Raw genomic sequence first — 22,833 nt, 5'->3', positions numbered from 1 at the left:
GTGCGCTCTTCCCCGGATCCCAGAGGAAGACTTTGACAAAATAATCGAGGCAGACTTTTTCGGCCTCACAGACGCAACTCTGTCAACCGGGGAAACAATAAAAGTCCCTAAGAATTGGATTCCCAAGAGAGCCTGGTTCAGGGATGAATGTTTCCTAGTCGCCTGCGGGCTAGGGCACATGTTTAATAAACGTATGCGCCTGGGTTCACACCGTCTGTAGTATTTTTCTATCGGAATTGATTTATGATTCTGATCAATTTCTCTTTTTGCAGAATAAGCGCTAAACATGTTGCAGTCAGAAAAAACTCCCAAGCGGTCTTCTGCGACCATCCGCAAAGATCTTGCGGAAGCTGCGGCCGAGCTTAGAGCCAAGGTATTGAGCGCCTGACCCTTTCTTAAGTTTATTTTATAAACTGCCTTGCCCGGATACTAACCTTTACTTGTTTATTTTCACAGGGGGGAGAAGTTGGGAAATCGTTTGAGAAGAATCTCAAACGGGCTAGAGAGGAGGCCCCAGCCGTTCTCAATAAAATAAAAAAGTCTGCCTCTGCGTCAACTCCTGGTGCCTCAGCCGGGGCTAAGACGATGCGGATATCGGGGCGACTCGAGAAGGTAGGCGGCAGCGTGTGCCTTGATCTTGTCAACCCCTTATCAGCAGCTGCGGGGTTCACCACGCCTGCAAGCGGTTCCCGCTTGGCCGGCTCTGAAGGTAAGAACCCTTTTGAATCCCCGCTTGAGCTGGGGTGGCCTTTACGGGTGAAATCCCACTCCCAACAGACGTCATCCTCAGACGGTCGGCAACAGATAGGTGCTGCCTTAGTTTCGCACTCATCACGTATTAATTGTGGTGCAGATCAATCTCCTTGCTGGCCAGACGTCCAGAAGCACGCCAAGGCCATGCTGGATGCCGTTCGGAAGAGAGATAAGGACAATATCCCTGGGATAGAGACGTTCAATCTTGAACGCATTCTATCCCTTCTAGCTGAGGTAAGAAACTTGTCAATTCAATGTTATTTTTTCCAAGTAATTATCCCGCCTGTAATTCTTATACCGCCTGCTTTTTGCAGGCCATGCTGCGGGTGGACGGGCTCAAACGTCCTTATTCCTGCAAACGGGAAGAGGTAAAAAGGGCCAAGAAGTCCGCCATAGACACTGATAATATTGCTTTACACTCAACTATCGTAAATGAACTTGAAACTAAAGCAATAATTATGACACAGGCGTCTAAAATCCAGCAGCTGGAGCTAGATCTGAAGGCGGCCGACCAGCGGGTAACGGATGCTGAGACGGCCAAGAAGGGAGCGGAGGAGGCTCAGAAGAAAGCAGACGAGAGCGCCAAACAGGCTGAAGAGGCGCTCAAGAAGACCCAGGTGGACCTTGGCAAACTGAAATCCAAGGTTGAGAGGCTGGAGAAGGATGCTGCTCAAGCTCAGAAAAACTTTGTAGCAACCCTGGAGGCGGATCAAAACCGCCTTGTTGCTGAGAGTGATGCTGACAACGACACCCGTATGAAAATTGCTTGGACTGCCTTGTACCCAGACGCTGATTATAGCATCTGGGCAATGGCACACAGCTATGCCGAGTACGTGGTGTACTTGAGAGAGCAAGGTGAGCCAGAGCCTGCCTCCTTTGAAGCCTGGCTCAGCAACAATGAGCCAACCGCGCCTGAGCTTCCTGGTCCCGACGAAGCGCATCAAATTCCCTCAGATGATGAGGAGAAGGGGGAGAACCAGGAGGCTCCGTCTGCAGGCCAGAAGTGACCCCTCAGCGGCAATATGCCAGTCTTTGCTTTTTTAATTTTTATTCAGCGGCTGTATGCCAAAACTTGCTTTTTCCGGCCTGCGTGCCGAGTATTTGTGTTTTTACCGGCTATGGAGCCGGGTTAATTAACAATTTCTTTCTCCCGGACGGGGTCCGGTTAACATTTGATCCATTACAACCGTTTGGTTGGATGGACTTTTATGAATTGCACCGACTAAGTCGGTTTTGATCATTTAGCATTTGAATTTTTGTTTTTTGCAAATTTTAATTTTTGCCTAACTTATCAAAAGCATGCGGCGATTTCTTGCCTAACTAATCAGTAGTCCGGCTGTCCTTGCCCCTGGACGGCTGTGTGATTGGTTTCAATTGGAGCTGGTTGATTGACTTGAAAACGTCTGATGCTGCAAAGAGCATGATATGTTTGCAAGTCAATCAATCACAGTAGTGATTGCCCCAAACCAAGTGCACAGCCGTACACCAACAGGCGTTTCAGTCACTACACAGACGGCTTATGCCCGTCTTGGTAGAGATTTCATAGCCATTGAACTCTTGCCCCAATTGGGGTGAGGTGCAATTTTAAAATAAATAACCTAAGTGAGAACTTCAGCCGGTTACCGACTGATGCCTATGGGCATCCGGTATTTAGGAACTTATTCGTTCTTCGTAGGTTATTTTAGTCAGACGGCTATGAGTTGACCAATTTGGTCGTTCAATTTTTGCCGTCTGCATGGATACGTAGAACCGACAGATAATCTGTTCTCTGTGACGATTGCACCCGGAGGGGTGTCGCCGGACGCCTTTGTCCATGTTGGGACAGGCGATTTTATAAAAATAGCAACCATCCGGCCATTTTAGCCTCTGGTCCTGTTTGAGACCGGTTGTGTAGCCACTAAATGTTTTTGTGCTTAGTTTCTTAATCAGTGTTGAATTTACACTAAGTATCGAACTTAGTTTTTTAAGCATATGAGTCTGTCTGGGTAATATCCAGACGGAAAGACAAATATTTGATCATACTAAGTATCAAACTTAGTTAGATAAATGGAGAATCCGTCTGAGTATTACCTAGGCGGATAGTCAAGCAGTTGAATAAACAAAGTATCAAACTTAAATAAACAAGAGATCCGAGTATTACCCAGGCGGACTAACAAATGAAACCTTCACTAAGTATCGAACTTAGTTAGGTAAATGAGGAATCCGCCTGGATATTACCCGGATGGATAATCAAACGATAATTTTGCAAACAAAGTCTGAATCTTCATTAACTGACTCACTGTTTACAAAAAAATTACATTCTCAGAAGTAGTACTTTTTTAGATTGTCTACATTCCAAGTTCTAGGCTGGCGCCTGCCGTCTGGAGTTTCCAGGCGGTAGGTGCCGTCCCTTACTTCTTCATAGATCCGGTAGGGGCCTTCCCAATTTGGGGTTAGCTTTCCCAGCTCATTGGCCCTACCGGTTGCCTCCATTTTTCGTAACACTAAGTCGTCAACTTTCAAGGGACGCTTGTGTACTTTTTTGTTGTAGGCTCTCGTCATTCTCAGACGGTAAATCTCATGACGCAAGGCGACATTGCCCCTGCGTTTTGGGAGTGAATCCAATGCCAGGCGCATTGCTTACCAGTTTGCCTCTTCATCATACAGCACGACTCTGAGAGTCGGCTCGTAATGTTCGATGAGCAAGACGGCTTCAGCACCGTAAACCATGAGAAATGGGGTTTCACCGGTTGCTCCTTTCGCTGTTGTCCGGATGGCCCACAGGACATGGATTAATTCTTCTGCCCATAAGCCACCGGCTCTTTCTATTTTCTTTTTAATTCCGTCTATGATGAGTTTGTTGAAAGCTTCAACTTGGCCGTTTGCTTGGGGCCGGCCAACAGATGCGAAATAGCTTGAGATCCCCTGATCTCCCAACCAAGTTTTTAGCTGAGGCGTCTCAAACTGAGGACCATTATCAAAAACCATAGACATGGGTACCCCGTACCGGGTGATAATGTTCTTCCAGATGAAGGAAATTACGTCTGAGGTCTTGATGTTTTTAACCGCCTTAGCCTCAACCCACTTGGTGAAGTAATCCACAGCCACTAAGATATAGCGCTTTCCGCCTGGAGCAGGCGTGTAAGGACCTAGAATGTCCATGCCCCATTTTGCAAACGGGATTGGGCTGTGGATGGCCGTCAGATCAGTAGCCGGACGGTGAATGAGTTTGCAAAATTTTTGGCACTTGTCACATTTCTTCACCAACTCCTTGGCGTCCGCCTCAAGAGTGGGCCAAAAGTAATGTCGTCTGGCTCTGACGGCTAGGGACCTGCCGCCTATGTGAGAGGCGCAGAATCCCGAGTGCAAGTCTTCGAGAACTTCTTTCCCCTTTTCTGGGGTGACACACTTCAACAAAGGCTTCAGAAACCCCGCCTTGAAGAGTTCTCCATTTTTCAACTCGAATCTTGCAGCTCGCTTTTTCAGGACGGCTGCTTCCTATGGCGAATCAGGAAGTGTGCCATCTGAGAGATAGGCTCGGATGCCATCCATCCAGGTAGAGCTTCGGTCCAGAATTCCAACGGGATCCTCATAGATGCTTCTCTTTTCAAGAACTTCCCAGAAGACTGACCGAGGCGTATCATGGCAGGCGGAAGATGCCAGCTTTGACAATGCATCCGCCTGGTTGTTTTCCGACCTAGGCACCTGATTCAGCCGGAATTCCTCAAGTGCCTTGGTCTCTTCTTTGACTTCCTGAAGATATTTAATCATAGCCGGATAGGTAGCCTCATAACTTCCCTCATACTGGATAACAACCAATTGAGAATCAGAGTAGGCGTCAATTTTCATGGCCCCTGCCGCCTTACACATGCGTATGCCGGCTAGCAGGGCTTCATATTCCGCCTCATTGTTAGAGGCCTGAAACTTGAAGCGTAGTGCATATTCAAATTTGTCTCCTTCAGGAGACTCATAAATTACGCCTGCACCACAGCCGTTCTTTGTAGAGCTCCCGTCTACGTACACTTTCCAAACCTGATCAAGATTATCCGGAGCCACCGGACGAGTCATTTCCACAACGAAGTCGGCAAACGCCTGACCTTTCACTGCCTTTCTTGGTTCGTAAGTGATTTCAAGGCTCTGCATTTCAATAGCCCATTTCAACATTCTCCCGGATGAGTCCAAGGTAGACATTGGCCGCTTGAGTGGCTGGTCCGTGTAAATCACCACCGGATGTGCCAAAAAGTAAGGCTTCAATTTTTTGAATGCCATATACAAAGCGAGGCCAAATTTTTCAACCATGGGGTACCGGAGTTCAGTATTTTTAAGAACATAACTAATGAAGTAAACCGGGAGCTGCACGCCGTCTCGCTCAGCAAGGAGAACGGCATTGAGGGCATGGTCTGAGATGGCTAAATACATGTACAACGTCTCCCTTGGCAAAGGACTGACCAACCTAGGCAGAGAATGTAAATGCTCTTTCAGCCTCAAGAACGCCGCCTCAACATCATCCCCCCATTCAAATCTGGTCTTCTTCCTGATTGCTTGGAAGAAGTAGAGGCATTTGTCACCTGACCGGCTGAGGAACCTCCCCATGGCGGCCAGACAACCGGTGAGTCTCTGAACTTCCTTAACAGAGTGGGGTGACTTCATGTCAATCACCGCCTGTATCTTTTCGGGGTTAGCCTCTATCCCCCTTTGATCAATCAGGAATCTGAGAAACTTCCCAGACTCAACACCAAAGACGCATTTCTTAGGATTTAACATAACCTTATGCCGCCTGAGGGTGGTGAATGTTTCTCGGAGATCAGCAAGGTGATCCGTCTGTAGCTTGGATTTGACTATCATGTCATCAATGTACGCCTCCACATTCCTCCCAATCTGATTAATGAAGATCGTATTAATCATCCGTTGGAAAGTGGCAGGCGCATTTTTCAAGCCAAACGGCATCACAGTATAACAGAATAGCCCCTGATCAGTGACGAAGGCCGTCTTCTCTTTATCTTTCTTCCACAGGGGTATCTGATGGAAGCCGGAGTAGGCATCCATAAAGCTCATCAAGGCGTGACCGGCTGTAGAATCGACCAGACTGTCGATCTTTGGAAGCGGATAACTGTCCTTTGGACACGCCTTGTTGAGGTCTGTGTAATCAACACACATGCGCCAGGTCCCATTCGGTTTCTTCACAAGGACCACATTGGCCACCCAGTCGGGGAAATTACAAGGCCGAATGAACCTGGCGTCTAGCAGCTTTTTGACTTCGGCAGCTGCCGCCTGACTTCTTTCCTCGCCGTGGTTTCTTTTCTTTTGCCGGATGGGCTTCTTTTTGGGGTCCACGGCGAGTTTGTGGACAGCAAGATCCGGGCTGACGCCTGGCATCTCTTTCACTTCAAAGGCAAAGATGTCTTTGAATTCTTTCAGCAGAAGGTGCAAGCTTGCACCCAAGGTAGCATGAGCAACCGTCCCAACCTTAATAGTGCGTTCTGGACGGCTGTCGTCCAGAACAAGATCAATGCTTTCGCCAGCCGGTTGGGGACGGAGCTCATCTGACCGTTCACCGGTTAGTGATTGCTATTTTTTCTCTTTTTTCACCTCCACCAGCAGAGGAGCCTTTCTTTTCTTTCCGGCTGCTGATGGGGCAGGAGCTGGGTCGGCATCCTTGACGTTGTCAAGGTCTATTGGTTCCTGACCGCCTGGGGCCACGGTATCTCGGACGGTTGAGAGATAGCACTCTCGGGCCGTCTTCTGAGTGACGGGATGATTACGGCCTTGGCTACGTTGAGGGTTGGCCTGCCAAGAATGATACTATAGGCGGTTAACTCCTCAACGACCAAGAATCTGACGACAATATGTCGTCCCTGGCCCTTCTCTCCCAGCCGGATGGGTAAGTCAATCCTTGCGGCTGGGTAGACCATCCCACCCCCAAAACCAACCAAGGGGTGGGTGACCGGATGTATGCTGCTGACATTGTATTTCAGCTTTTGCAGGCACCGGAGGCTGATGATGTCTGATGAGCTGCCGGTGTCTATAAGGATCCGTCCAACTAACTGGTTGGCAACCTTACATTCAATGACCACCGGGTCATCATGAGGACGGCGGACGCTGCCCCTATCCTTCTCAATGATCAAGACATCGGGGAAGGAAGAGCTGGCAGACGCCTGCTCATCATCATCTTTGTCCATCTTTCGAAGATGGCTCTTGGTGCCCCGGATGGTAGGGCCACCACATGAGAACCCGCCTGCTATAGTGTAGACCGACTCCTTATCGGTATCCGAGCTACTAGCAGGCTGGGGGGTAGTCTTGGTGGACTGACCCTTGTTTTTCTTTTTTGCCCCGGATGGGGACTTAGAAATGTAGGACTTCAACAACCCTTTGTCAGCCAGACGGTCCAACGCACGCTGAACAGTGAAGCAGTCGTTGGTGTCATGGCCGACCTCCTCATGGAACTGACAAAATTTATTTTTGTTCCGTGACTGGACAGAACTCTTCATAGGATTCGGCTTCTCAATGGACAGCCGGTCCTTTACCTCCATGAGGATGGAGTTGCAATCTTTATTAAAATCGTACTTGGGGACGTACGGTTTAAACTCTTTCTTTTTCTTCTGGGACGGCTGGTCAGAATCAGTAACCGCCCAGACTTCTTTTCTTTTCTTGCTCTCTTCTTTGTTTTTAGCCGGCTGAGCTGACCGGCTGTCTTTCTGTTTGTCAGACTTCTAGGAGTCCGACTGGCTACCAGGCGAGCAGAGGTCGGTAGCTTGAATGTAGATTTCCGCCTCCCTCAGGGCCGCCTGTAGGGTGAAAGCCCCTTTTCTTACTAGGTCGAACTTAAAGGTCGACCCGTCTCTCAGACCTTTAAAAAAGTCTGTAAAAGCTACCTCATCAGACAGTCCCTGAATCTGAATTCTGATCAGGTTGAACCGCCTGACATATGAGCGCAACCCTTCTCTCTCTCCCTGCTTAACAGTGCTCAAATCAAGGCTTGTTTTCTTAGCAGGGATGTTCATTGAGAAGTTGGAAGCAAACAGGAAGGCAAGCTTCCTGAAGCTGTCTATGGACCCGGCTGGCAGGTTGCCAAACCATTGTTGGGCAATGCCCTTCAATGTAGCTGGAAAGCATCGACACCAAGTGGCATCATCCAACCCCTGCAGATACATGAGGTTGGTGTAAGCCATGAGGTGGTCTTCCGGATTGGTGGTACCATCATAGGTACCAACCAACACATTCTTAACCTTGGTCGGCTGAGCCGCCTCGGTTATCTCCCGAGTGAACGCAGAAGGTTGTTCACCCAGGCGCAACAGGCGAAGCTGCCAGTCCAATGGCTGGACATTTGGATATGCCGCCTGACCCCCAAAGAAGGCCGACTGCATGAAGTGAGGAGGATACTGTCCGTAAGCCTGAGTAGGCACGTACGGGACGACTCCAATCATATAAGGGCCAGAATGGACGGTATTACCGCCTGTCTGGCTCTCATGCAAGGAGGGTGCACTCCCTGCAGAGATGTTGTTGAAGCTATCTGGAAAGTTCGACGTTGAAGCCGACTCAGACAGCGATTGGTTTCTCTTCCGGTTAATAATCTCCCGGGCATCAAGAGTTGATTTTTTACTTCTCACCGGCTGCTGAGGCCGGCGAGTGTTATTGGTGTTCCCCCTAGGAAGGAGAATTTTTGACCAATCAATGGTCCCGGCTGCCTTCTCCTTTGGATGAGGAGTGGGCTGCCGGTTTCTGACTGACTTCCCCTTCTCTTGAGGAGTCTTCTTCGCCGACTGACCTTTACTTGGGCCAGCCCTGCTTTTGGTGATCAGCTCTGTAATTTCACCCTTGAAACTCGTCATGAACCTCATGATTTCGTCTCGGGTGACAGGGGCTGATCCAGCTGCTGTTTGGGTTGCCCCTTCCGGCTGCCCAGGGGGTCTGCTCGGACCCGCCTGGGAGGCACCCCGCTCTAGAGTGTCTCTGGGCCGGATGCGTTTAGTTCTGAGAGAGCCGTCTTCGGCTGTAAAAGATTCGACCTGAGGATCTTCATCCTCATGGTCTGTAAAAACTTCTGGGTCTTCACCCAGACGGTTAGGGGGTGGTACAGACTCTTGAACCATCTTCGAGGTACTCTCCCCACAGACGGCGCCAAATGTTTTGGGTGTTTTTGTCCCTCGGGAGAGTTACAACACGAAGACTGATCCGGGGTGAGCTGTACCTGCAAAACAAACGGAGACACCAGTTGGGTGGTGCTCCGCCTCCGACGCACAAGTTAGAAACTTGAAGGGAGAAAAAAGGTGCGGAAATTTAGGTAGGGATCTGCTCGGATTCCAAGCTCAGGATGTCTCTATCAAAGAGTAAAATGTGTAATAATTGATCAAAACGTGCCCTCAAAATGAGGGACATCTCCCCATTTATAGGGTCTTTGGGAATTGTGCCCCTGATTAGGTTACTGAACCCTAATCATTGGTGGGCTGCGCCGTTTGGCGGCATTCTCGGGATTTGGGCCTGAAGGCCGCCTTTTCCCTTGATTTCGGGAATGACACGTGTCGAGCAGGGATTGGTCCATTTTAGACCAATCTGGGGATGACACGTGTCACCTTCTGATTGGGCCACGTGGCTGGGTAAAATTACCCTAAACAATTATAATTCAAGTGATCGCTAATAATAGATTTGTTTTTGCATTAATATTCAACCAACATAGATAAACAGGTTTAGGATTAATACTATTGCTTGCATGTTAGTCAGAAAGCGCACATGAATACGATCAGAATAAAGTAGAGGCCTATTATTAGGGCAGGTTCAACCTCTTTTAGGTTGGATTTGTACCTTCATCCCCGAACCCTTATTTTGTTCTAGACCTTATGGAGTTGAAGATCTCTTGGATCGTTAAGGGGTGTAACCTTCACCCTGTGAACGGTTTACAAGTTCATAAAACTTGTTGGCGACTCATTTAATCTACCTTCTTCCCTTTTGGACACCACCGTACTTTAGTGTTTGATCACAGTGGGGTTCAAGCTAGGGGTTTAACGCTTGAAATTTATTCCCTACAGTTTTTTGGCGACTCTACTGGGGAGGATTTATATTTTAATTCTTGAATTTGTTTCGGCAATGATTTACAATGAGTGGATGAGACTCGAAATGTTCTAAGTATTTCATTTGCGTAATTTTGATTAACATTATTGTCATATGCACAAAAAAGATCTCATTGGAAAGACCATCCGTAATGAGTTAAAAACATAGGATTTTACACGTAGGAAATTTGAGAAATATCTGTCACAACTAGGACCGAAATAACACCACGCGAAACTGGAAAATTTTATCGAGCACAGAAAGCTGCTGAGGCATGTGGGAAGTAGCGTCAGGGGCTAGAGCTTGGCGCCAGCATTTTAGTCGTAGCGCCAGACGCTACAGCTAAAAGCTCGCGCCAGTCCCTGATTGCTAGCGCCAACCTCCCCCAATACCGAGCCAGAAATATGCGTTCTAATTTCGACCGGTTTTTCGTATTGTTTGCTCGATCCTACTTCCTGATTGAATTTTTTCTCACTTTTCTGAAACCCATATGTGTTCTACATATGGACATAACCCTCTGGGAATTCATGCTCCATCTACCCGATTGAACGCTCCGTGCAACAAAGGGTACATCCGATATTGTTGAATTCACCAAACCATGGAAGCGAGTTTTTTCTAAAACTCGCGGTGTCCCATCCACTCGCGCCAACCCTTCACGGTTAGGCTTCCGCGCGGTGCATCCAGACAATTAACCATGGACCCTCTATTGACTAAACCATATCCCGAACTTTAGAAAACTAGAGCCATGGTTAGGTTGCAAACTCATTGCATCATATTGTGCCTACTTGACTAATTGTGCATTATTTGTTGTGCATACTCTATGTGATTTTTCCTAACCGTTTGTTTGACTTGTGTTAAGACTAAATAAACTGATTAATGACTAAAGGACTTTGTTTAATTGATTAATTAATTAATTTGAGCTAATAAATAAACATAAAATCGAGTCATAGTTCCTTTAAGTCAACCCGGATTTTTATTCCTGTATACTGCACAAACGTCAACATGTTTTGGTCATAGCCGGAGTTCTAGGAAGAACTACGAGTCTTACAATCTATGGATCTGTAGGCCCGAGTTTTTTCTTTAATTTGGCGTTGGTTTCATCCCAATCAGAGTCGCAGATCAAATGTTATGACTAAAATACCACAGTCTTTCCAGTTTAATGCATATACACGAGGTCTTAATTTAGTCTTTGCTTGAGTCTAGTCACGTAGTCTAGCCACATGGTCATGACACAAGTCTTAACATGTCACATACACTCACTAGTCATAGCACACACTTTTTATATGTCACCATGACCATGTCCTAGGTTCATTTATGAGTTGGGGGGTACATTCTATTCCTAATTCTTCATATCCCTCCATCTAAATCTTCTTTCACATTCTATTCCAATCTTTTTTCACTTCCTCCATCCATTTCATGTTGAATAAAGTTTGAGTCAAAAATTAACAATAAATATCCCCAATTTCCTTTTCCACAGTACTTGGTCGAGGAGAGAAGGGCGATTAATCAAGGACAACGTCTTTGTTCAAGTCTCACTTTTTGATAAACCGATTCGTCAAAAGAGGAAGGCTAAGAAGATAATGGCAACTCAAGAGGAAGTTAATGAACTTAGGATTCAATTGACTAACGTGACTGAGACACTGAATCTACTCACACTCAAGATCGATGATCCCGTGAAGCAACAACAAATGGACCTCATGCAAGAGAGTCTAAGCAAGCTATCTAGTGACTATAAATTTCAGGACATGAGTTCATAAGGGGTCTCGCTGGACAAGGAACTTCTTCCACATAAGTTCAACGCCACTGACATCCCTAAATTCAAGGCAATAGATAACCCTTACTTTCATCTAAGAGCTTTTGAAACTATAATGAGCATTAAGGGTATCGATAAGAAGGTTTTCCCCTCTCTGTTCCCACTATCTCTCGTAACCGTTTGTCAACAATGGTTCTTTTCTCTCGAGAAAGAAAAAACCTTTTCTTGGGAGTCGATAAAAAACGCTTTCATATATAGATATAAGTGCAACATCCAGGACGAAACAGACCATAGACAACTTGAGATGTTAAAACAAAAAAAAACGAAGGGTTCACTTCTTTCTTCAACAAATGGAGGGAAACTTCTGCTAATATGGTCAAGGTTCCTACCGAAAAAGAATATGTGAGGATGTTTATCAAGAATCTCCAAGGGAAGTATTCAAGGAACTTAAAGTACCAACACAATTTAAATACTTTCAAGGCTGTGTATAACATAGGCATTGACATTGAAGATGACCTTATGAATGATAATGGTGCGAGAGGAAAGAAGAGCGACCATCCTTCTTCTTCCTCTCCCATTAATGAAGTGCATGCCACCAACGCCTCTAAACCACGACTCCACTTGGCATGAGTTATGAAACAGCTTTCGAGAAGCTACATCACAAAGGACTAGTCATGCCCATAGGGCCCATCAAGATCCAGTTCCCTTCACCCGATCGAGAGCGTGTTTTTTATGTATCCCGATTAGTTTAGTTTTAATTTTTGTTTTAGGAAACGTTTAAGTACGATTTTTGCACGGATTTTTAGATTACCTCCTTTCTTAGACTTTCTCTCTCAACTTTTGTTCTTAATTCTTCAATTAATTCCATATTTCTTTTTGGTAACAATTTATTCTCTTTTAGTTTCAGCTATTTTATTTACTTCTTTGATTATGCTATTATTTATTTATTTGATTAGTTTAGTTATGATGATGCGTGAGTAGTTTAATTTCTAGGGTTTATGGGGATCTAATAAATGATATGAAGGGGTAATTTTGTGATTGTTAATTATCAATGCTTGGTTGATTTCCTATTGGTTGTTATAATGCTATGCAATTAGGTTTGGCCAGATTTAATTATATGAGTTTAGCAATATTAATTCGAGATTCGACAGATGAGAATTGATATTTAGGCTTAGTTTCAATAGGCGGATTAATTTATAAATGGTTAAGTCGAGATTCGACAGATGAGATTTAATACCGGTAAATTAACTCTGTGATAATAATACGTAGCGAAAGCCCTTTATAATCTGATTAACCAATGCTTGATGATTGCTTATTATGAATTGCCCTGGAATATTGTTTATTAGTGAACCTATGCCCTAGGCCTTTTAATATTTGATTTTCTCCCTACTTTATTCCTTTCAACTTTATTCTCCGTAGTTTAGATTTTATTCACAAAAATATTTGTTACATAGATAATTTAGATTATAATAATTAATTAGGAGTAAAAAGACATGTTTCCCTGTGGAGTTCGACCCTACTTCCCCATCTACTTTAGTTAGAGGACTTAGGTAACTATTTTTTATTGGGGGATACGACTTTACCCTGTCAAAATTTAGCGCCGTTACCGGTATAGACTCGTGTACGGAAAAGCATGTCATCTCCCGGTCGAATTAGAATATAAGGCATATTGGGCTATTAAGGAGCTCAATCTAGATACCAAACTAGCGGGAGAAAAGAGGTTACTTCAACTTAATCAACTCGATGAGTTTAGGTTGACGGCCTATGATAGTGTTCGAGTCTACAAAGAGAAGACGAAGAAGTGGCACGACAAGATGATCCTTCCGAGAAAATTCAAGGAGGGTGATAAAGTGTTACTATTCAACTCACAACTTAAACTTTTCCCAGGAAAGTTAAGGTCAAGGTGGTCGGGTCCTTTTATCGTTAAAAGGGCCAACAAATTCGGTTCTGTGGAAGTTTTCGACGAACATGGTAACGAATTCAAGGTTAATGGCCAAAGACTCAAGCTATATCATGAGGGGGCTACAATTGGTGCAGTTGATATACTTCACCTAAGTGGCTCCAATTCACTCTGAGTTTCACTGTGGTAAGAGGGTTGTGCGGGACCTAGATAAACCAGCGCTTTGCGGGAGGCAACCCGTATTTCTTGCTTTCTAGACTAGTTTTCCATTTTATTTATTTTTATTTTAGAGAGGCGAGGAGAGTGAAATCTTACCGTTTATAAGAGTTTTTGTACATGTATAGGTTTAAGAGATCAAAAGACTTAGAAAAATTTGAAGACGAAGAAAAAGCTAAGGAAATCTGACTGGGCACGGGCCCGATCGGGCGGAGCTCGCCCGATCGGGCGCGCAAGCAAGGCAAAATTCCAGCCTTAAATTCGCTAGATAGGGCGTGGCTGCCCGATCGGGCGCGCAAGGAGAGTTGGAAATCAGAGCTTATTTCGCCCGATCGGGCGATGTTGCCCGATCGGGCGCGCAAGTGCAGTCAAAAACTCGAGCAAATTTTGCCCGATCGGGCGCAAATCGAGTGAAGGAAAAAATATGTCGGGCGACCTAGGTGGGACCCTAATAAGCACTGCAAATATCATCAAGGGAAGGGTCACGACACTGAGGAGTGTTGGAAACTCAAAGAAGCTATTCAAGATCTGATCGATAACAATAAAACTTCCGAGATTCTAGCCATCGAAGATGACCAAGAATTCTTCGATCCATCACTTCTTATCACACCTGTAGGAGAGCCCATGATCGAGACAACTTATATAACCTCTCTCGATGAAGTGGCCATAATTGAGGAGGATGAAAGTCTTTTCTTAGATAATACCGAAGAAGACTCATCAAATCTGAAAGAGGACGTTCGAAAACTGCAAGATGTCATTGCCATGCTCTTGAATGTGGTAGAAGGATTAGCAAATCGGGTGATGGCCATTGAAACAAATTCTCGCCAAGAGTTTAATGAAGAACTCAATGCTCCTAAGCCACAGGCAAAATGGACCATTGAAGAATACACACCAATAAGAATGACTTACAATGAAGCTTTCGACTGTCTTCACGATCAAGGTCTTATCCACCCCATTGGTCCCAGTCAAGACTCTCCGCCTAAAAAACGGTTTCCCAATTGGGATCCAAATTCTTATTGTCGATACCATAGAGGTCGTGGTCACACCGCCGAAGTATGTCTCTCCCTCAAAGATCGTGTTCTAGATCTCATTGATCCAAATCTCCTTCATGTTCCTCCGCGCGACAAGAAGGCCAAGATTAGTAACAATTGTAACAGTGGCTCTAAAGGGAAGAAGAGCGACTATCCTTCTTCTTCCGAAAACACCTACTCTAGTAATAGTGTTGATACTTTCGACCTTAGTGAGATCCTAGCCATAGGTAATCGAAAGCAACCGAAAAGGGAATTTACCCCTATTGGAATCAGCTACGATGATGCTTTCGATCGACTCCATGCCAAGGGAATCATTACTCCCATTGGACCTATTCAAGATCCCCCACTTAAGAAAAGATTGCCTAGTTGGAATCCAAACGAACACTGCAAGTACTACGAAGGTAGGGGTCATGCTACAGAGAGCTATTGGAAGCTAAAGGAGGCTATCCAACATTTGATTGATAATAACAAGCTTCCTATACCTCCAGTTTACAAGAAGAGCGAGTGATGATAAAGGAAACAACACAAGACAAGAGGCGAGCTTCAACGACAAGATTTCGTGACCTCTTTTTTCTATTTCTTTTTTTATTTACCCCTTCCCCAATAAGTCTAGCATAGGCACCTTTTTTATTCTCTTTAGATTTATTTTGTAGGATCATTATATATTTTCTTTTAATAAAAATGAGCATTTATTTCCTTATATATGATCATTTAATTATATTGCATTTAAAAAAAATAAAAAAATAATCCATGTCGAATTAAGCACAAGGTATACCAATGATTTGAGGCACCCTTGTAGCCACATCATATCTCCTTTCACCTTTCAAATATGCAATCCTTTCTTCATAAACCACTTTGAGCCTCGTCTAACGATAGACCTTTCTTTTTTCAACCTACATCTATCTATCCTTGGGATGGGATGGTGTGCAACTTTTGCAATTCTAAAGAAAGCTTGAGCAAATTCAAAAGATTAAAATAGCAAAAATAGCAAAAAATAAATAAAAGTGTACAAAAGGGCAAGTGTTCCAATGTCTTTGATATGAAAACATGTCTACGATAAGAACACGTCTCAGATTGCGTCTCTTATCGAGTGCTCGGTACAATGCCTGAAAAACATGAATGCCAAGTGAGTGATAGACCGCATGATCGGGATTGCCCACACTTATAAAAATAAAATAAATGCTAAAGCAAAAGAAAAAAAAGAGAGCTAAAAAAGAGTAGGAACTCAAACACAAAATATAAAGATTCAAAAGCAAAGTTGCACACCTTGGGGGCTTATCTAGGGTCTTCAGCTTTTTATTCCCATCTTCTTCAACCTTTAGCCTAACCACGTTACAACCCTTAAAAAGACCTTTTTGAGGTATACACATACTTGTGCGAGGTTCGGCTAGAGCTACGTTCGGCCTGATTCCTAACGGATACGTAGGCAACCTCACATCAAGGTGCGGCCGTAATAATCATGCATTCATATTCACATTAACATACTTACACCATGATCATATCAAGGGATCTCCTATGCTTATCCCTTTTTACTTAGAGCTAGACTTGGGGGGCTTGATCCTTATATCATTAGCTTACCTAGCCTAAGAGTCACCACCATTTTACTCTTTTCAATAATATTTTCTCCACACACTTAGCCTTTGCGGCCTAGATTTAGTGTCAATTTCACACACTGCACAGATACATGACCAAATATACTTCCCTTAGGAACCCTTCGTCATGAAATCTTAACATAACGTTGAAGCATGCCTTGTCATATCACTCATCAATCATAATTGTCATTGCATCACGAAGTATGAAGTGCTTAGCCTCCGTGCCTAAGTTACCAAAATGCTTTCATCATTGAGTCAACAATTGAGATAGCCTAGGATGGATTAATCCTTGCACCTTGAGAGATAGTATCAAACAACATTTGACTAAGCTTGTTCAACATGCATCTTCAAACTTCGATTCTTTTTTCGCGTCTTTCTTTTTCGGGAGAAAGTCAGTACCCTCCACAAACAAAAATGATGGAAAATTTTTGTTTTTTTTTTTGCATATTCGAGTCGCACAATGCACACACGGGTCACGAGTCACACGTGTTATTTCACTTCGAGTCGAGTCAACCTCGAGTCAATCAATCATATCGAATACCTTGAGTCGTGTCAAGTCAATGAGTCAAGCAACATTAAACCTTAGGTCAACCCTAAGATATTTAAGCCTTAGGTCAACCCTAAGATGCTTAAAGAAATTGGCAAAGTTTTATAGTAAAAAATAAATACAGGTGCAACAAAATAGGGAAGACCCTATCACATTGTTTGGCGACAGAGTCAATCCTTGGCGCCAGAGATATTTCAGCAGCGGCAGAGCTCGAAGCCTCTCAGAAAGGTGATTTCGATCTCATACAACAATTTCGGGTTCCTTGGTACGCCAGTTAGCTCCTATAAGCAATTTGACATGATCAAGTAGTCAGTTAGATTACAATCACAATAAGTGGTCGACCTGATGAAAGATCGTCTCACTTAGCTTAAAGCGCCTAATCACGGAGACACCGACATACTGGTTTTAGCAGAAATAAAGTTCAGGCGAGCTTTAGAGATCGACAAACGTTAGTCTTCGGAAATTTTTTCTTCAAGACATTATCGCAACAAACGTTCAAGTACCGAAGCTTTATTGTTTAGAGACGCGTGAACATTTCCATCAAGCTCTTTTGCTCCAGAGACGCGTGGGCATATCATTCAAAAGCTCTTTTGCTCCAGAGACGCGTGGGCATATCATCAAAGCTCTTTTGTTCAGAGATGCGTGGACATTTCATTCAAGCTCTATTGTCCAGAGACGCGTGGGCATATCAATCAAGCTCTTTTGTTCAGAGACGCGTGAACAATCCTTTTCAAGCTCTTTTGCTCAGAGACGCGTGGGCATCCTATTATCAAGCTCTTCGTTCAGAGATGCGTGGACACATCATTAAGAAGTTCATATTAAAAAAGAATATAATAAAGAAGCTCTTTGTTCAGAGACGCGTGAACATATCAAAAAGAAGCTCTTTGTTCAGAGACGAGTGAATATCGAAACAGCAAGGTGGCGTTCCCTGGATTATGGAGAGTTGTCACAAACAACTGAGGATTGTTTCAAGAGAAGCAATCTTCGATAGTATTCCCTTGGACGTGGAATATTATCAATGCGGATGAGGATTGTTTCAAGAGAAGCAATCTTCGATAGTATTCCTTTGGATGTGGAATATTATCAAAGCGGAAGAGGATCGTTTCAGGCGAAGCAGTCTTCTATATTGGAAGCAGTTACGGGCGTAGCGGTTTTCAAGCGGGATGGTGTTCTCTAGCTTGCAGGAGGTCATCAAAGCAACAACAGCGGCAACAATCGGTTACTTTCAGAGACGTGTGCTCGACGGTGCAAGATACATATTTCTTAACTCTTTTATCTGTTTAACTAAAATTAGTTTGCAGGTATCGGCGTTACAAGATTGGTTTAGGATAGCAGAACGTTCTGAATCATTCTCCGTCCCTATCGATACTTTGACTTTTGTTTTTGAAACTTGCGTTTCTCCAAACTCAGTCAAAGTATGGGCTTCTGTAGACACTCATTGGTGTCTCCCCAAAACCAAACCCAGTGATGAGTACCTTTCACGCCGAATCATAATTGAATGAAGCGAAAGTATGGAAAGTGTAGTGTTGCGGATAGTTTTAATTTCTTTTCTCTTCTCTCTGTTTTTGAAAACTTATTTTTAAGAAAACAGTCAATCCATTTGGTTGGTTCATGATATGGGTCCAATAATAGTTTAGTTGGATGGGGCTTGCAAAGACCTTTCCAACGATATATTATAAGCCCAATTCCGATGAATATTGAGGAAATTATGGCCAATTTACTAAACTGAGCCCGGTTTGAGCCTTATATGCGGCCCAATGATCTAGGGGAGGGCCTAATATGATTTATCATTCCTAATGAAATTATGAATGCTTTTAGTCTTCTAGATTTTTCTAGAAGGTTCTTTTCATTCCTAATTCAATTAGCATTGATAAATTGACTTTTGACTTTTCAGAGTTTTAATTAAAATCAAATAGCATTTTTGAAAGAAATTATATGATTTTATCCTCCAGTACGGAAAACTTATCTGATTTTCGAAAACGCGTTAAAAACAGGCTTGGTGCCTGACCCCAGGCATTGGCGCCTGAAACCAGGCCTAGCGCTAGTGTTGGTGCCTAGCGCCAGTTAGCCAGGGTTTGCGCCAGTTCTGTTTTTTGTGCGTTAGACTCTGTTTTGATATTTTATCTTTTTTGGCTGATTTTCTCTATAAATACGTATTAAAAAATCCGTTTTCATTCACCAATTCTCATCATTCACGAGTTCTCATCTACAATCAGTTTTATTTAGCATTCGCCTACAATCAGTTTTCATTCAATTAATCCTCTAATTCTTTTGATCATTCATCTCTTTCTCTTTCTCTAAACTTTGTTTTCGCATACAAAATTCCGCATTCGCAAGATCTAGAAACACCTAGCCATATTCGAAGTTGCCTTCGCCCTAGACGTGAAAGGTTTAATTTCTGAGGGTTTGGTCCCAAATCTCTCTTTCAATTATTTAATTTAATTGTTTGTTTATTATTTTCCTTGAAGTTACTAACGCGTGTATTTTGTTATTAGAAAGAGGTACGAAACATCAAAGTAAGTACTTTAAAGGTTTTTATTGATGTTATGATGTAGAAATCATGTTTAAATTGTTATTATAATATTCCTAGTATCATGTTTAGGGAAAAGGTTATAATATCAAATATGCAAAATATGATTGTTACGATGCTTCCAATTTTCTTCTTAATATTTATGATTGTTAGTATCCTGTTAGGGTTAAAGATTTGATTTTTATTGCTTAGTGACATGCTAGGGTTTGCTATTAATCTTGTTAGTATCATGCCTAGGATCTTGCTATTTTTATTATGCTTTAATATTAACATGAACATGATTATGATTATAATTGTTATAATTTATGATGATTATGAATATTATTTTTATTATTATTCTGCTGATGATTATTTTATCTATGATGATATTATTATTATTATTCATGATTATTGTTATGATATTCATTATTATGTTGCTTGATATTTATTTATTTATTGCTTGATCACACCTTTTATGTATGTTTAAAGGGAATTGATACTTGTAATCACGCTTAATAAGATAATTAATAATCTTGTTAGGGTTAATGTGATTATATTTCAAGTGATCGCCAATAACAGATTTGTTTTTGCATTAATATTCAACCAACATAGACAAATTGGTTTAGGATTAATCCTATTGCTTTCATGTTAGTCAGAAAGCGCACATGAATACGATCAGAATAAAGTAGAGGCCTATTATTAGGGCAGGTTAAACCTCTTTTAGGTTGGATTTGTACCTTCATCCCCGAACCCTTATTTGGTTCTAGACCTTATGGAGTTGACGATCTCTTGGGTCGTTAAGGGGTGTAACCTTCACCCTGTGAACGGTTTACAAGTTCCTAAAACTTGTTGGCGACTCTTTTACTCTATCTTCTTCCCTTTTGGACGCCACCGTACTTTAGTTTATGATCACGGTGAGGTTCAAGGTAGGGGTTTAACTCTTGAAATTTATTCCCTACACCCACACTTGCTACTTGCTTGTCGTCAAGCAAGGAAAACTGGAACAAAAAGACAAACACAACAAACATAATCATGAAAAGGTTTTAAGCAAAACCAAACAAGCCTCAAGATAATGAAATGCTCAATTTGGACTCATTCGCAAATAAATGCACTAAAGAATACTTATCTTTCTCAATTCAAAGAGGGAAAACACGTTCCAAGATGCCCAAGGTTGAAAAAGACAAACCTAAGCTAAGCTTAGAGAACTAATGATTTCATTCTCCGCTCTAGCCCCAACCAAGACGATCCGCGTTCTCTCAACTAGCTTCAATTCATCCCCTAGCTAGCTTCTCATGGTTCCTCGAGGGAACCGGAAATAAAAAATTTAATGTGGAATCATAGGGTCATCCCAACATCTCAACTATGCATACTCTCTCCATAGGGTTGAAATCTATCTCCCTCCGCCGTTCTTTGACCACGCCCCTCTAGAATCCAAGGGTCTTAAGTAGGGTTGTAATGTCATGGCTAGGGGTTATGGTTGGGAAACAATTTGAAAATTTTGGTGGCAATTCTTAAGTGAAGCGTAAGAGTGGCCATCTCTCAAGAACATCCTAAGAATTGAACCTATTCTTCAAACTTACAACCTTTCAAAACAAACCACACCACATTACTTCAAAATTATTTTATTTTATTTTTTTCATGAGTTTCAACTTTCTTGCCAAACCTATTTGCGTACTCTTTTCATGCATAGTCTTTCAAAACCTTATTTGAACCAAATTACACAACCTTCTTGCTCAATTTCAACATTATCAAACTCGAACCTCACAAGCCAATGCTTCACTAACTACAAGGGTTGGTAGAACATAGGCCGATAGGTTTGTAATATGGCTAAGTCAAGAAAGGGGAAATAAGGCTCAAATTGGTTAGGAAGAGGGTGAATGTAAATATGAAAACCAAATTTGTAACAAAACACAAAGAAAACAAATAAAAATGAGAAGAAATGCCCTCTTCCTCCTCTTGAGTTATATGGTCACGATCTTGGGAGCTAGACGCCAACACAAAGATTAAGACATGCATAGTTAAGGATCCTAAGTGCCGCTCACAAGAATGATGAAGGCTAGAACAAATTACGCTCACACGGGATAAGAAATATAGCAAATACTAACCAAGGGAATCCTATCCACCATAGAGAGCAACACCATCTTACCACTTTCCCGTGAAATAGGGGTTCAAACGTCCTCAAAAGTTCTAAACCGGGCTATCTTAGCTTACAATGTGTCTAACTCAACCCAAAGCATTTTCAAACCGTGCAAACCCTCAATAACTTAGAAGATAAGCATTCAAAGACACATCGAGGCAAACGAATCCAAAAGAGTGAGCAAATTACACATAAAAAATCATTTCAAATTGTCATAATTATGCTTGTAACACAAAAAGGGGAAAACAAAACAAAAGAAAGAGGAAGAAATCAAAAAGGTTCACATACGAGGCATATAATTCAATTAAATCCCAATCGTCATACAAGTGATCGTTCGATAACAACATCAACGATCCCAGGTTCCATAGAACCAAAAGAAAACATCCTCGAACCATTCAACTTCTTCCTAATCTAAACTAGACTAAACACTCAAAGAAAGAGCAAATAAAAGAGAGGAAAGGTCTCACCAAATTCTGCTTGAAATGGAAGACAAGATAATTCATACAATCTCACCAAGGGAGCTTGTGTTGCTCCTTAACTTCTTTCGTTTCCGCTTTCAAGCTTCAAGAAAGGTGAGCCAAAACAAAATAAACTATGACAAAACAAGAAAAATAAAAAAATAAAAAGTTAGAAACTAAAGAAAAAGACTAAAGTTATAGATAAAAAGAAAAATAAATAAAAAGTAAAGAAAAATAAATAAAAAGTTATCTACAAAGTTTGGATTAAGGGGATTTGGATTGTCGGGAATTTTGGATTTTTTTCTTGGGAGCATCTTCGCCTACACAAATCTCAAGAATCATCAGAAATTGTCAAAAATCAGCAAAAATCATCATAAAAACATCATCAAAACATCACCATCATCACCATCACCATCACATCATCATCATCATCATCACATCACCATGACAACATCATCAACTACAACAAGGCCACAATCCTTAATAGTCCTCCTCATGTACAAGCCACTAGCCTACCACACTACCCTCCCCTCCTATGTACACTTCAACCAACCCAAAAGGAACATCCTCCCCCACACTAGTCTTTTGCACGTCCCGAGCAAAAGGTAAAAGTTAGAAGTTCTGGGGGGAAGGAAGGGAACCCTCATGATAGGGACCTTTCTCCTTTCCCTCTAGGTTGAGGGGGGTTCTCAAAATCGAACCCGGGAGTGTCCATAAATGGGTGGAAGGATTGGTTAAAGTGCTCATAGGGCCACCCCTGGTAACCCCAACCACCATCAAAAGGGTTGGGGTGGATGTGCGAGCCGTCCAATCTTCTCTTTTTCTCACTTATTTTCCATCATCTACTCCATTTCTACAATCTCCACCAAAAATTCCTCACAAAAATCCCATCTTTTCAATTCCCCCAATTTCTAGG

The sequence above is a fragment of the Chenopodium album genome, chromosome 8 (genome assembly GCF_948465745.1).
Source record: "Chenopodium album chromosome 8, dcCheAlbu1.1, whole genome shotgun sequence".
Classification (NCBI taxonomy): domain Eukaryota; kingdom Viridiplantae; phylum Streptophyta; class Magnoliopsida; order Caryophyllales; family Amaranthaceae; genus Chenopodium; species Chenopodium album.
This window is presented reverse-complemented; position numbering follows the sequence as displayed.